Below are 13,155 nucleotides of genomic sequence, written 5' to 3'. Positions count from 1 at the left end.
AACTGATATAAACTTCCTCAAACACTCAATCCACTGGGCCTGACATCATTAGTATAAAGAAAGCTAAATTGCTTCATCCCTTTTGATCTACACCCATGTGAATACATTGATCATCCATTTATTCTTGCCCTCTGCTGCATCAAAGTTCTCTCTTTTTTCCTTTAACAATTTCTGTACTACAGTTTGACTTTGAAGAGCAGAGTGCAGGAATTATTTAGTGCCCAAAGTAAAAACGATGGGACAAATGTAGAAGCAAATTGGAGATGCAAGTAAGTTTCAGCTGAATAACAAAGATGCAGCAACATGGGGCAATACTCTTGTGAGAAGGTTTAAAAAGAGGCTGTTTGACTCCTTAGGTCAAAGGGTGCACCGCTGGTGGTGTAGCTCCAGGGGATCCCACACACCTATTGGTGCACAACATTCCTCCTCCTTCAGGCTCTTTCTAATAGTCCTTTTGTCAGCACTGTTGTCCGAAACAAAATGGGAAAGCTGGTTAAGATTTAATACTGTTGAGTACTGTGCCAAGACAGCAAGACTCTAACAAGCATAACTGATTTCCTATTTTTTCCTTTGATGTTAATACCTGATCTTCCCCCAAAGGCACTAGTCAAGATTTATGAACAGTTAACAGTTATAGTGGTCTTTTCACTATTGCACTCCAGTGAAACTGAGGCTTAGACCAGTCACCTGTAAGAACAACTTGAACAGTGGTTTTAAACAAAACAGATCAAATTAAACCACAGTGCACCATAGCAGATGAATATTGCAGTGATTTTATTTTACCTCAGACTCCATGAAAGCAAAGCTGCAGGAAATTATTAAATATAAGATTGTAACACATGAATAAAAGCTGTAATGGGACATCAAATATGAAGAGACATTTTTTTTTATTAGTGCTAAACAGGTGTAATGGCATCAGTTGCCTGATCTAATCCTTATTCTAATGCTTGGTTCCTGAATATCTTGAGGGCAATAATAAGATATTTGAATCTTTGCTTACGACTGGCAAAGATGATTTTTAGTCCTTATTGTTGTATGACCAGCGAAGCAAAGATTTATTACCCAGCACGCAAGCATTTAATTGCGCCAGTGAAACTACATTCTTAAATAATATATTCCTGTATGGAAATATCCTTAGCCTGTCCAAAAAAAACCTTAGTTCCAGAAACAAGAGTAAAAAATTATACTTTTTCAAAGGAATAATTGAAAAAGTACAGAGGAAGCATGTTCCCCTAAAGTTTAAGGGTGGGACAAACAAGTCCAAAGAACCTTGGATGTCGAACGATATAGTAGGATTGATTCGAAAAAAAAGGGGGGCTTTTGGAAGGCATAAAGAACTTAAGGCACAGACATCATTAGAGGAATACAGAAGGTACACAAGTCCTTGAAGGCAGCAGGACAGGTGGACAGGGTGGTCAAAAAGGCATATGGGTTACTGGCCTTCATTAGCCGGGGCATCGAATATAAAAGTAGAGGGGTAATGATGGAATTGTACAGAACACTGGTGAGGCCACAGCTGGAGTATTGTGTACAGTTCTGGTCACCACATTATAGAAAGGATGTGATAGCTTTGGAGAGGGTGCAGAGGAGATTCACCAGGATGCTGCCAGGGATGAAGGGCCTCGGCTATGAGGAGAGACTGAGCAGACTGGGGTTGTTTTCCCTGGAGCAGAAAAGGCTGAGAGGGGACATGATCGAGGTGTACAAGATCATGAGGGGCATAGATAAGGTAGATGGCGGGGAACTTCTTCCACTGGTGGAAGGTTCAACAACGAGGGGACATAGATACAGGGTAAGGGGAGGGAGGTTTCGGGGGGATGTGAGAAAGAACTTTTTCACCCAGAGGGTGGTTGGAGTCTGGAACTCACTGCTGGGGTGGTGGTGGAGGCGGGAACACTCACAACGTTTAAGAGGCATTTGGATGGGCACTTGAAATGCTACAACATTCAGGGCTACGGTCCAAATGCGGGAAAATGGGATTAAAATTAGACTGTGTTTAGTAACGGGCGGCGCGGACACGATGGGCCGAAGGGCCTCTTTCTGTGCTGTAGGACTCTCTGACTCTATGACTCTAAATACTGACAATGGAACAATGGCATTCTTGCTTGCTGCAGCTTAACAGGCCTGTAAATGGGCTAACGCGCAGATAACATAATGATCAAAAAGGCAAGAAACTAATGATCGTTTACTGCACGAGTTAACCATAATAGTACATAAATCAAAGTCCGTAGTGCGACCAAAAATATAGCGCACAGGAGATCATAGTTGCTGAGGTTAGGGCTGTGTAGTGTTCAGGAGCCTGATGGCTGTTGGGAAAAGGCAGTTCTTGAACCTAGTGGTCAAGATTTTCAGGCTCCTGTATCTTTTTCCTTGAACTGCATCTCTGTTGATGTGGAGGAAGGAACTGCAGATGCTGGTTTAAACTGAAAATAGACACAAAAAGCTGGAGTAACTCAGCGGGACAGGCAGCATCCCTGGAGAGAAGGAATGCGTGACATTTCAGGTCAAAACCCTTTTTCAGACTAGAGCATATATATATATGTATATTTATATATTTATATTATACATATATATATTCACATACATTTATATATAAATGTATGTGAATATATATATGTATAATATAAATGTATGTAAATATATATGTGTAAATATATATATATATATACTCGCATATGTACACATAATAAACAAACAAACAATAATAGTGCAATAATAACAATAATAGTCTATGTAGTTCAGAGCTTATTTGAGGTTGTAGTGTTTAATATCCTCATGGCTGTCGGGAAGAAGGTGGTCCTGAACCTGGGCGTTACAATTTTCAGGCTCCTGCGCCTTCTTCCCGATGGCAGGGGTGAAATGAGTGTGTGGCCAGGGTGGCGTGGGTCTCTGATAATGTAGGCTTCCTTTTTGAGGCAGTAAGTCCCTTCGATGGAGGAGAGGTCAGAACCCGTGATGGACTGGGCAGTGGTTAACAACAATTCGGCAACATGTAGGGGTGGAGAGGATGAAGCTCCCCATAGATCATCCCAATAGTCTTCTTGCGTTTTGTGCTGAAGAATGGCTTTTCTCTGTTCCCAAGTGTCATTGATCATCCGAGCCATTCAGGAATAGCTGAAAATAAATCTGAGTAAGAATGCTGAAAAATATTTTAAGGAAGATTTGTTTAAAATGCATTAAACTGCTGTTCATTAAAGATACAAAAAAGCAAAGCCATATTTTTTTTAATTGCCTCAATATATTTTCACGAAGCACAGAAACCACAATCAAATAAACGAGGGAACAAGGAACTGTAGATGCTGCTTTATAAAAAAAAATACACAAAGTGCTGGACAAACTCAGGGGATCAGGCAGCATCCCTGGAGAACATGGGCAGGTGATGTTTCAGGTCGGAAGAAGGGTCCCGACCCGAAACGTTACCTACCTATGTTCTACAGGGCTGTTGCCTGATCCATTGACTTGGACCAGCACTTTGTGTTTATTTGTTTCAAATGAATTAGATTGTGCTATATGTGCCAGCTATGGCTCAAGTAAAACTCTTGGAGCGGCACGGTGGTGCAACAGTAGAGTTGCTGCCTTACAGCGCTTGCAGCGCCGGAGACCTGGGGTTGATCCCGACTGCGGGTGCTGTCTATACGGAGTTTGTACGTTCTCCCCGTGACCTGCGTGGGTTTTCTCCAAGATCTTCAGTTTCCTTCCATACTCCAAAATTGGCATGGTAAATTTAAAATTGTCCCTAGTGTGCGTAGGATAGTATTAATATGCAGGAATCGCTGGTCAGCGCAGACCCGGTGGGTCGAAAGGCCTGTTTCCGCGATGTCTCAAAACTAAACTAAACTAAACTAAAACTGAGTCGCCAACCTTTTCGGGAAGCAACAGACAGAGCGCCCCTAGATTTGTCAGTAAATCCAAGAGCACGGTGAAAGGTCTCATACACACCCACCTGACGACCAGCATGTTCCCGACTTGCACACTGCCACTTGTTGATGCAGAATTACAGAATGCATTGCTACATGCACGACAGTTGGAGTGTCAATAGTTCCTGGAACTGCCAACAGGCTGAAAGCAGGTTACGGACATTATCTTCTGGTCAATACACACTAAGTTCAATTCACTATTACATGGGAAAATCAAATGTCTTCTTTAATAGACACATTATAAATTCTTGTGTGAAACAATAGTATGTGTTGTTCATTTGACCATTTTAAATAGTCTGATTAAATCAGGATCCCTACATTGATAATCTTTCATTTTAAAGAGTCTAAGGCTTATAAATTCTTCCCGTATTTCAGTGTTTTGAGCATATGTAACTTTCTTTTAAACTAAAATAAAACAACTGTGATTCTTGGTGTAGTGTTCCCTGGCATTACATGTTCTATCACATTCAATGCCTTGCTTCTTATCTGCATTAAAAATGCCCGATAGGGCTGTGTTGGTGTCTGTCCAGCTCAGTCTTGTACAATTTCTAGCCTGTAGCCTGTTCTTTCTGTCATTAGAAACTATGTTTGGATTGCTCTGCTGCTCAAGATAAATTGCTCAATATGCTTCCTCAAATGTCAAATAGAAAACATAGAAATGATCAATATACTGACTTGTTTATTGTGTGCTTCAATAGAGAACTGTAACAGACAACCAAATCAATGATGCTACAACATTTTGTGACGGTTTGTTTCAAAACCCACACGCATACCTTTAAAATGCAAAATTGTCATGACCTATGTCTATGAACCCGCAGGGACAGCAGCTATATGATTGAATTATCCACGATCGCCCAAGGAAGACAGAACAAATTGCAATCAACAGTTGATGGATAAACCTTACAATGGCAGTTTTCAGGCCTTCATATTGATAATGTCATGCCTTATATTTGGAGTAAAAAGTAATTTTTGTCTCTCCAATTGTGCCGTCTCTATCAAATCAGCTAAGTCTGAATCATTATAGATTGGACTCCTGCCATTGGTATTAGTATTGGTTTATTATTGTCATGTGTACCGAGAGAGAGTAAAAACTCTGCTTTACATGCTTTCCAGGCAAATCATACCACACATGAGTACATTCGATAGTTTACTTTAGTTTAGTTTAGAGATACAGCATGTAAACAGGCCCTTCAGCTCACCGAGTCTGCACCGACCAGCGATCCCCACACATTAACACTGCCCTAAACACATTAGGGACAATTTTACCATTACACCAACCCAAATAACATACAAACCTGTACGTCTTTGGAGTGTGGGAGGAAAACGAAGATCTCAGAGAAAATCCACACAGGTCATTGGGAGAACATGCAAACTCTTAACAGACAAGCATATGTGGCCAGGATCAAACCCAGGTCTCTGGCGCTGTAAGGCAGTAGCTCTACCGCTATGCCACCGTGCCACCTTGATAGTGTTGAAGAGAAAAGAAACATAGTGTGGAATATATCATCGCAGCTTCCAGAGGAGGTTCATGTTAAAAAAAAGGACTGGGGCTGCAATGAGGTAGATTGGAAGATTGGGACACTCAACCCTAGCACATGACAGTCAAGTGAAGGAACATTTCAATCCCCCTAAGCACTTTGTGATGGATGAGATGAAGTTAGTTGTTGAGATACCTGAGGGGCCTATCCTATTGACTTTTACATTATACCTCTCCCTTTGTCTGATACTATCAGAGAGAACAATGTGCATAAACCAAGCACATCAGGTTGCTTCATAGTTACAGATCCTCAGACTTAATGCTTATAAATTGAAGCCGAATTTCCTGACTCATTCCACAAAAGTTCCCATTACCTATAATGGTTTTAAATGTTCTTAAAATTAGATAATCAGACCTCAGAGTGCTGTGCTAATAGTTTTATAGATAGATTCTCAAAAATGATGTAATTACTTCATCAGCATGCTGCTTCACTCAATGCATATTCAGTTCCTTGCTCACATACTAGTTATTCCACACTTATCCACAGGAACTGCATCCTCCACCCATAGGCAGTGTTAATTAAATGATCAAGACTCTTCTGAGTCTGGCTCCAGTGATTCTCATTATTTGTTCTGGCTCAGGTTTTGGTGATAGAACATCACTTGTGGAACTACATCAAAGTGGTGACGATTGAACAAAATGTTCAAGGAATCAAACTAAAATCAGATTTGCTGAAATGAAATAATGGAAGATGTAACTTATTTCTCCAAGATGATGCTATCCATTGATGACAATAGTGTTTTTGTTAAAAGAAGGAACATAATGATCTTCGGTATAAACCAGCATCTGCAGTTCCTTCCTATACACGTGATCTGAAAGTTCATACGTTCATGTTCATAACTCATAGGAGCAGAATTAGGCCTTTCGGCCCATCAAGTCTACTCCGTCACTCAATAATGGCTGATCTATCTCTCCCTCCTAACCCCATAACCTCTGACACCCGTACTAATCAAGACTTGAAACTAGGCTTGATCAAGACTAATCAAGTTGATACACCTATTCCTATTCTCCAGATATTCTGCCCGACCCGCTGAGTTACATTTTTGTGTCTATCTTCTGGAGGTCTATAGGATTCGCCAGTACTTTAGTGTTATGCGAAAATTTCTCTATGTATGCTTCAAATTTCTGGGTTCACATGAGCATATGAATGCTCCAAACTTGCCAAATGCTCTTCACAATTGTTTTACCAATTGTGCTGCAATAATACCACCTGACATAGAAACAATGAATCGATTTATTTCAATGCAAACAACTTGCTGCAAAGTGCCATTAATATTATTTTTATTAATAAATTGGGTTCCACAATGTGTTTAATGATTTAAAAGTGTATTAAATGTCTTAATTTATTTAAAAAGTGGTATGATTTTTAAATATTTTAATTATTTCACTGATTTTTCTACATTTTGAACAGTTTAAAATTTTCTGAAATTTAGAAATATTCAAAGCTCTTAATTGTTTTACCAGCTTGTTGGTGCAATTATTGTTTATGGACAGGGCCTATTCTGTCATTGTGCAGCGCAAGGTCCTTCAGCTGAACAAACTCTGCTGAACAAACTCTCTGTAATAGAACAGGCAACGTGTCACTACAGAAAGATCTAACTGCTGATGATAAGTTTGAATGGTTGGGCCAGTTGACCCCTTATGGGAAATGGAGCAAAAACTACAAAATTCTCCAAGTTTAGAGTTGCTCCAGAAAAAGCTTCCATGACCTCTGAATGATGTAAACTGGGTGGTACAGTGGTACAGTGGTAGAGTTGTTGCCTTACAGCACCAGAGACTCTGGTTAGATTCTGACTATGGGTATGGATTTTGTATGTTCACCCTGTGAACACATTGGTTTTCTCGAGGTGCACTGGTTTCCTCCCACATTCCAAAAATGTGAAGGTTTGTAAGTTAGTTGGCTTCTGTAAATTCCCCCCAGTGTGTAGGATGTGAAAATGAGATACCATGGAATGAGCGTATAGGTGACTTTTGGTTGGTGCAGATTTGATGGGCTGAAGGGCCTGTTTCCACGTTGCATCTCTAAAACTAAAACTACAAGTAAATCTTTGAGTCCTAACAACCAAATCAGTCACTCAAATCAATCTGTCTGATGGTTTATGATATCAGTTTTTAAAAGAATGAATAGTTTTCCCCAAAGAGGTGATGACATGTATTGTGCAAGTCTCTTGTACCTTCAGAATCTTGACCATTTTTCTCAAGTAAAGATGCATTGCTAATTTAACCATATGAGGCTTTAATGTGGACTGTACAGATTTTCATATTTCACTTACCCAGTCTCAATTAATGTTGTTTTCCCATCATTGTGTGAGAATAAGAAGTAATAGGGAAGGATTTTGATGTAGAATCCTGGAAAGTTGTTCTTTATTAGTTGAGCCTAAATTTAGTTTAGTCTAATTCTGAGATACAGCGCGGAAACAGGACTTTCGGCCCACTGAGTCTGCGCTGCCCAGCGATCCCTGCACACTTACACTATTCTACACACACTAAGGACAATTAAAAAATTTGCCAAACCAATTAACCTACAAACGTGAACAACTTTTGGAGTGTGGGAAGAAACCGGAGCTCCCAGAGAAAACCCACGCAGGTTCCGGGGAGACACAAAATGCTGGAGTAACTCAGCGGGACAGGCAGCATCTCTGGACAGAAGGAATGGATGACGTTTCGGGTCAAGGCACTTCTTCAGACTGATGTCAGGGGAGTGGGCGGGATAGAGATAGAATGTTACGGTTACGGGGAGAACGTACAAACTCCATACAGACAGCACCTATAGTCAGGATCAAACCCGGGTCTCTGACGCTGTAAGGCAGCAACTCTACCGCTGTGCTACTCTGCCGCTTGTAAAGGTGCTAGATGGTAATGCCAGTACACTGTACTCTTTCAACTTCGTTCCATTGAATTCAAAGATACATTTTGGAGAAAATCACACATTGTACAGAAGTTATTATCAAGCGTTTTTAACACACTGGTGGAATGGAATTCCAAATACATGTTTAACCAGAGGATTTAATGTCATCTCAAGTTATTTTACATTTACTTTTTAATGAAATGAATATTAAAAATAAATAAACTGAAGTTATTATTTTAATTATTACTCCATAAACATTCCAGGGAATTGCAATTCAGCTTGCACAGGCTACCTGTGTGTATTGTCCAGTTTTATGTGTGTGAGCATTCATGCCAACATTCTAATCAGGATGAGAACAAAAAAAATCCATTGATCAATATCCATTTGGCTGCCCTAAAACATCTTGTCAGCGCATTACAGCATCTATACTGATTGAAATGGCAGGCGAGGTTGTAGGTTCAATGCTCATTTCCATGCTGGCGAAGGTGAGAAGATTAGACTTTGGCATCACGACAGCATTCAGCATGTGGAATTACAGAGATGGCATATGCCTGCCATGCTCTGTACTTTCAGGCTAGTTCTGAGAAGATGAACCCAAGTAATTTAAGTTCAAGGCATCTTAAAGATGAATGCACTTTATCCACAGTTGCTTATCCATAGGTCAACAAATTGTGTTGCAAATAGGTTGAAAAATGTAATTGCACTAGATTATAGAAAGCTGTACTTATGCAGAGAAAGAGAATTGAAATCATTTGTGTCAGCTGTTTCATTTTCAATACTCGTCCACTTTCAGAAATCACAAGCATGTTTTGCAACATTCAAGGAACTTCATTTGCCATACCGTCATAACAGTAAAAAGCAACCAGGACACACAAAATACATTTTAACATGAACATCCACCACAGTGACTCCTTCACATTCCTCACTGTGATAGAAGGTAAAAAACAGTTCAATCTCTCCCTTCTTTGTCCTCCAGCGGTCAGGGGCTCTAACCTTCCGTTGACGGGATGATCTTGACTCCGGTAGCCGGCGGTGAGCCTTCCTCGTCGGGGCGATCAAGCTCCTTCATCGGGGGGGGGGGGGGGAATCTCAGCTCCCCCGCGCCGGCAATCTACCCCGGGTCGGGACCAGTCGAACCTCGTGCAGCTTTTGGAGCTCCCGACCGGTCTCAACCCGAGACTGTGAGCTCCTGATGTTAAAGTCCGCAGGCTGCATTGGAGCGTCCATCCCAGGCAAGGGATCGCAGGCTCGGATGATAAGTCCACACCCTCGCGGGGACTCAAGGTCAGTCCCAGGCAAGACCTCCAGCTCTGTGATGTGAGGCCGAAGAGCGACCAGAGATACGATCCGGAAAACAATCGCATCTCCGGCAAGGTAAGAGATTGAAAAAAAGTTTCCCCCGAACCCCTCTTCCACCCCCCACAGAAAACAAACCAGAGACCATTTACACAAACTTTTAAAACTTACCAAAAATAACAAAAAGAGTTGTGCATTTTAGATTATTTTGCTTAAAGATACCGCGTGGAAACAGGCCCTTCGGCCCATCGAGTCCGCACCGACTAGCAATCTCGCACACAAACACTATCCTACACTGGCGGCAATTTTTACATTTATTTCAAGCCAATTAACCTACAAACCTTTGATTTAAAATATATATATTTTACGTTATATTTCTGAATTAAATTGCCACTGTTTGTGAGAAATGCAGATGAACAGAAACCAGGAAAATAAGGTATTTACTGGTGATGTTTTAAGATGACAAAGTTGCTTTATTTACATAATTCTTAATTTAGCTTGTCACCCTTCCAGTCGTCTGGATAATTTCTTCACAGCTTTCAGAATACTTATATGTTTAAGACATAATCATGAATACGAATCACTAGTTCATTACCATAGCCAAAGAAACAAAAACAAGTCAAAATATTTTTGCTTAATAATTTTCAAAAATAACCAATGAACCCTAATCATTCAGCTAATGTGCATTAAATCAAATGTTTGAAATAGCTAAACTGTGAAAACATTATGAAAGTGAAATAGTGATTTTATCAGTTGCGGTGCAGTGTTAATTGTGTTTATGAAGTGTGCATTCGCATGTCTATGCATACTCATCAGCTCCTCGGGGAATTTTCTGGTATCAAAGCTACCTGTAGGCTTACACAAGTTTCAGTTCACAAATCAAAGCAATTCATCCCTGGTTGCTAACATCCTTGGCTCAGAAATGTGTGTTAAATGACTGAGGGCATGCTTATTCCACTCCAATTTTTTTGTCCTATTTTGGAAGCAGAGCACCATGTGTTACTTTAGTTACCAACAGAGCATGATTTGTTTTAGGAACAAATAGATTAGGTCATGAGTGATGGAGGCAGTGGGCTCCCGATCTTTGGATTGATACCATAATGCACCCAAAGTAAATTAATGCCAAATTATCAGTCAACGTAAAGGCTCTGAAACTCAGGTGAAGCTAATGTCACACATTTAAAATACAGAATACTTCCTGACAAAACATACAAAATATATTGGATAACCCCAAAAACAATCTTCACTCAGTCTTCCTAAAAGTTTGTAAAACTCTCATCATGAACTTTCACAGTTCTGGTGAAGGAAAATGCTGGTGAAGAAAAATGTGATAATCTCTCCCGACAAGTGGATTACTGGAACAGATTTCTCCAAGTATGAGTAACATGTAAATGCTCTTCACCCCCTGGTTCTGCTGCTTTCCTGTTTATTTTAATAATTTTATTTTCAAAACAATCTTTTATGATGCATTCATTTTTGAAATGGTATCAGTATTGAAGTTTGTATTTTACAGTCGATGCTTATATCTAAGTTCAGCTTATTAAGAATGGTTTAAATGATCTCTCATGAGAAACGAAAGGTAGACGCAAAGTGCTGGAGTAACTCAACAGGTCAGGCAGAGTGTCTGGTTGGAAAGGATAGATGACGTTTCGGGTCACGACTCTTCGGGTCATCACTTATCCTTTCCCTCCAGAGATGCTGCCTGACCTGCTGAGTTATTCCAGCATGTTGTGTCTATCTTTGGTATAAACCAGCATCTGCAGTTCTTTGTTTCTACAAGTCAAGTCAAGTTTATTTGTCACATACACATACACGATGTGCAGTGAAATGAAAGTGGCAATGCCTGCGGATTGTGCACAAAAAATAATTACAATTACAAGCATATAAATAAAGTTAATAAGTTACTATAGTGTAGACAAAAATTTAGTCCCTGGAGTTATAAAAGTTGACAGTCCTGATGGCCTGTGGGAAGAAACTCCGTCTCATCCTCATGCGATACTTATTGGAAACATCCAAAAGTATTCTATCTGAAAAAAACTGCAGCAGCATGGATAGAAGGTTAAATGATGGAGAGGAAACAGTGTTGCCGCAAATTAACTTGTTTTTTATTCGAAAATAATTGCAAATGTTGCAGCTCAGAAAGTAGGGCCGGTTCCACCTTTAATCTTAAAATGTAGGCCTAAATTTGTATTCATATGGAAAAAATACAGTTTCATTTAAAATAAGAGGAAGACAGTAAAGTCCAGGGGGATGGAGGCGGATGAATGCAAAAAACAAACTTTCAAATAAAGTAATTTAACAATTCTAAATGTAAGATCCTTCTTTTAAGAAAGTAAACAAGAAAGGGAGAATACTATGAATGAAATGAGAGCAAAGAATGCAAATTAACTTAATGGTCTAGAATTTCAAACATACAATTTCCTGAGAATACAAATAGAAGTAGAAAAAAACAATGAATGGATTATTGAATTTTGGTTTCTATGGCAGGGATTTCAACAAAACTATCATTACAACACAGGTGGAGTGTTGTGTGTTGTGTTCATTATCTCATTGCATCATTGTAATTGTAATTGTAATTAATTTATTAGCCAAATATGTAAACATACAAGGAATTTGATTTGCAAACAGTCATACAAAAAAAGCAACAAGATACATAACCACATAAAAATTAAACATAGATTTAAACAGCCACCACAATGGCGTGTGAGAATCCCCAGGGCACACAGCATAAGCGGAGTTCAATGTTCAGGTCACACACACGCTCCTTCACGGTGATGTGACCAGAGTTGTGCCGACCGCTATAACTCTCTCTGCAAACCCTGTCCGCCCGAACAGTCAGAAAGCCGTCCACACTCGCACTAGACTTCGGGATATCCTCATGGAGCCATGTCCCCGCAAAACACCGAGATCACTGCACTCACGGCACTCCCTCCGAGTCCTCACCAGCGCAGGCAGCACGTCCATCTTGTTTTTTTCGGCGACCTCACATTCCCCACTGTGTTGGAAGGCAAATAACTTCTACCTTCTTTCCTCCTTTTCTCCCGCGGTCGGGGCATTCAAACCTTTCGCACTCTGGACGATCAAAACTCCTGCATCGGGGCGATCGAAGCTCCTGCATCGGGGCGATCGAAGCTCCCGCGATCGGGGCGATTGAAGCTCCTGCGGTTGGAGCTCCCGCAGTCGATCCCTTACAAAGGGACCACCACATCCACAATGTTAAAGCCGCAGTGCAGACGGAGATACGATTAAAAAGTTGCATCTCCATCGAGGAAAGAGATAAAAACGGTTCCGCCAAACACCACCCACCCCCACATAATAAAAAAACTAAAGGTACACTAAAAACATGCAAGTAAACATAGTAAACACAAACCAAAACAGCAAAAGAAGAAAAAGATGAGACAGGCTGTTGGCGCGGCTGCCATGTATGGCGCCAGCGCTGGTCCATATATACACAGTTAATGCCCTGGGATATGTAAATCAGAGATTTAATTGGATGGTACTGGAATGGGAAAGCTGATTATAAGAAAATACTTCTGATATCTAGCCTCTCAGAGTTT

The sequence above is a fragment of the Rhinoraja longicauda genome, chromosome 18 (assembly GCF_053455715.1).
Source record: "Rhinoraja longicauda isolate Sanriku21f chromosome 18, sRhiLon1.1, whole genome shotgun sequence".
In the NCBI taxonomy this organism is placed as follows: Eukaryota; Metazoa; Chordata; class Chondrichthyes; order Rajiformes; family Arhynchobatidae; genus Rhinoraja; species Rhinoraja longicauda.
This window is presented reverse-complemented; position numbering follows the sequence as displayed.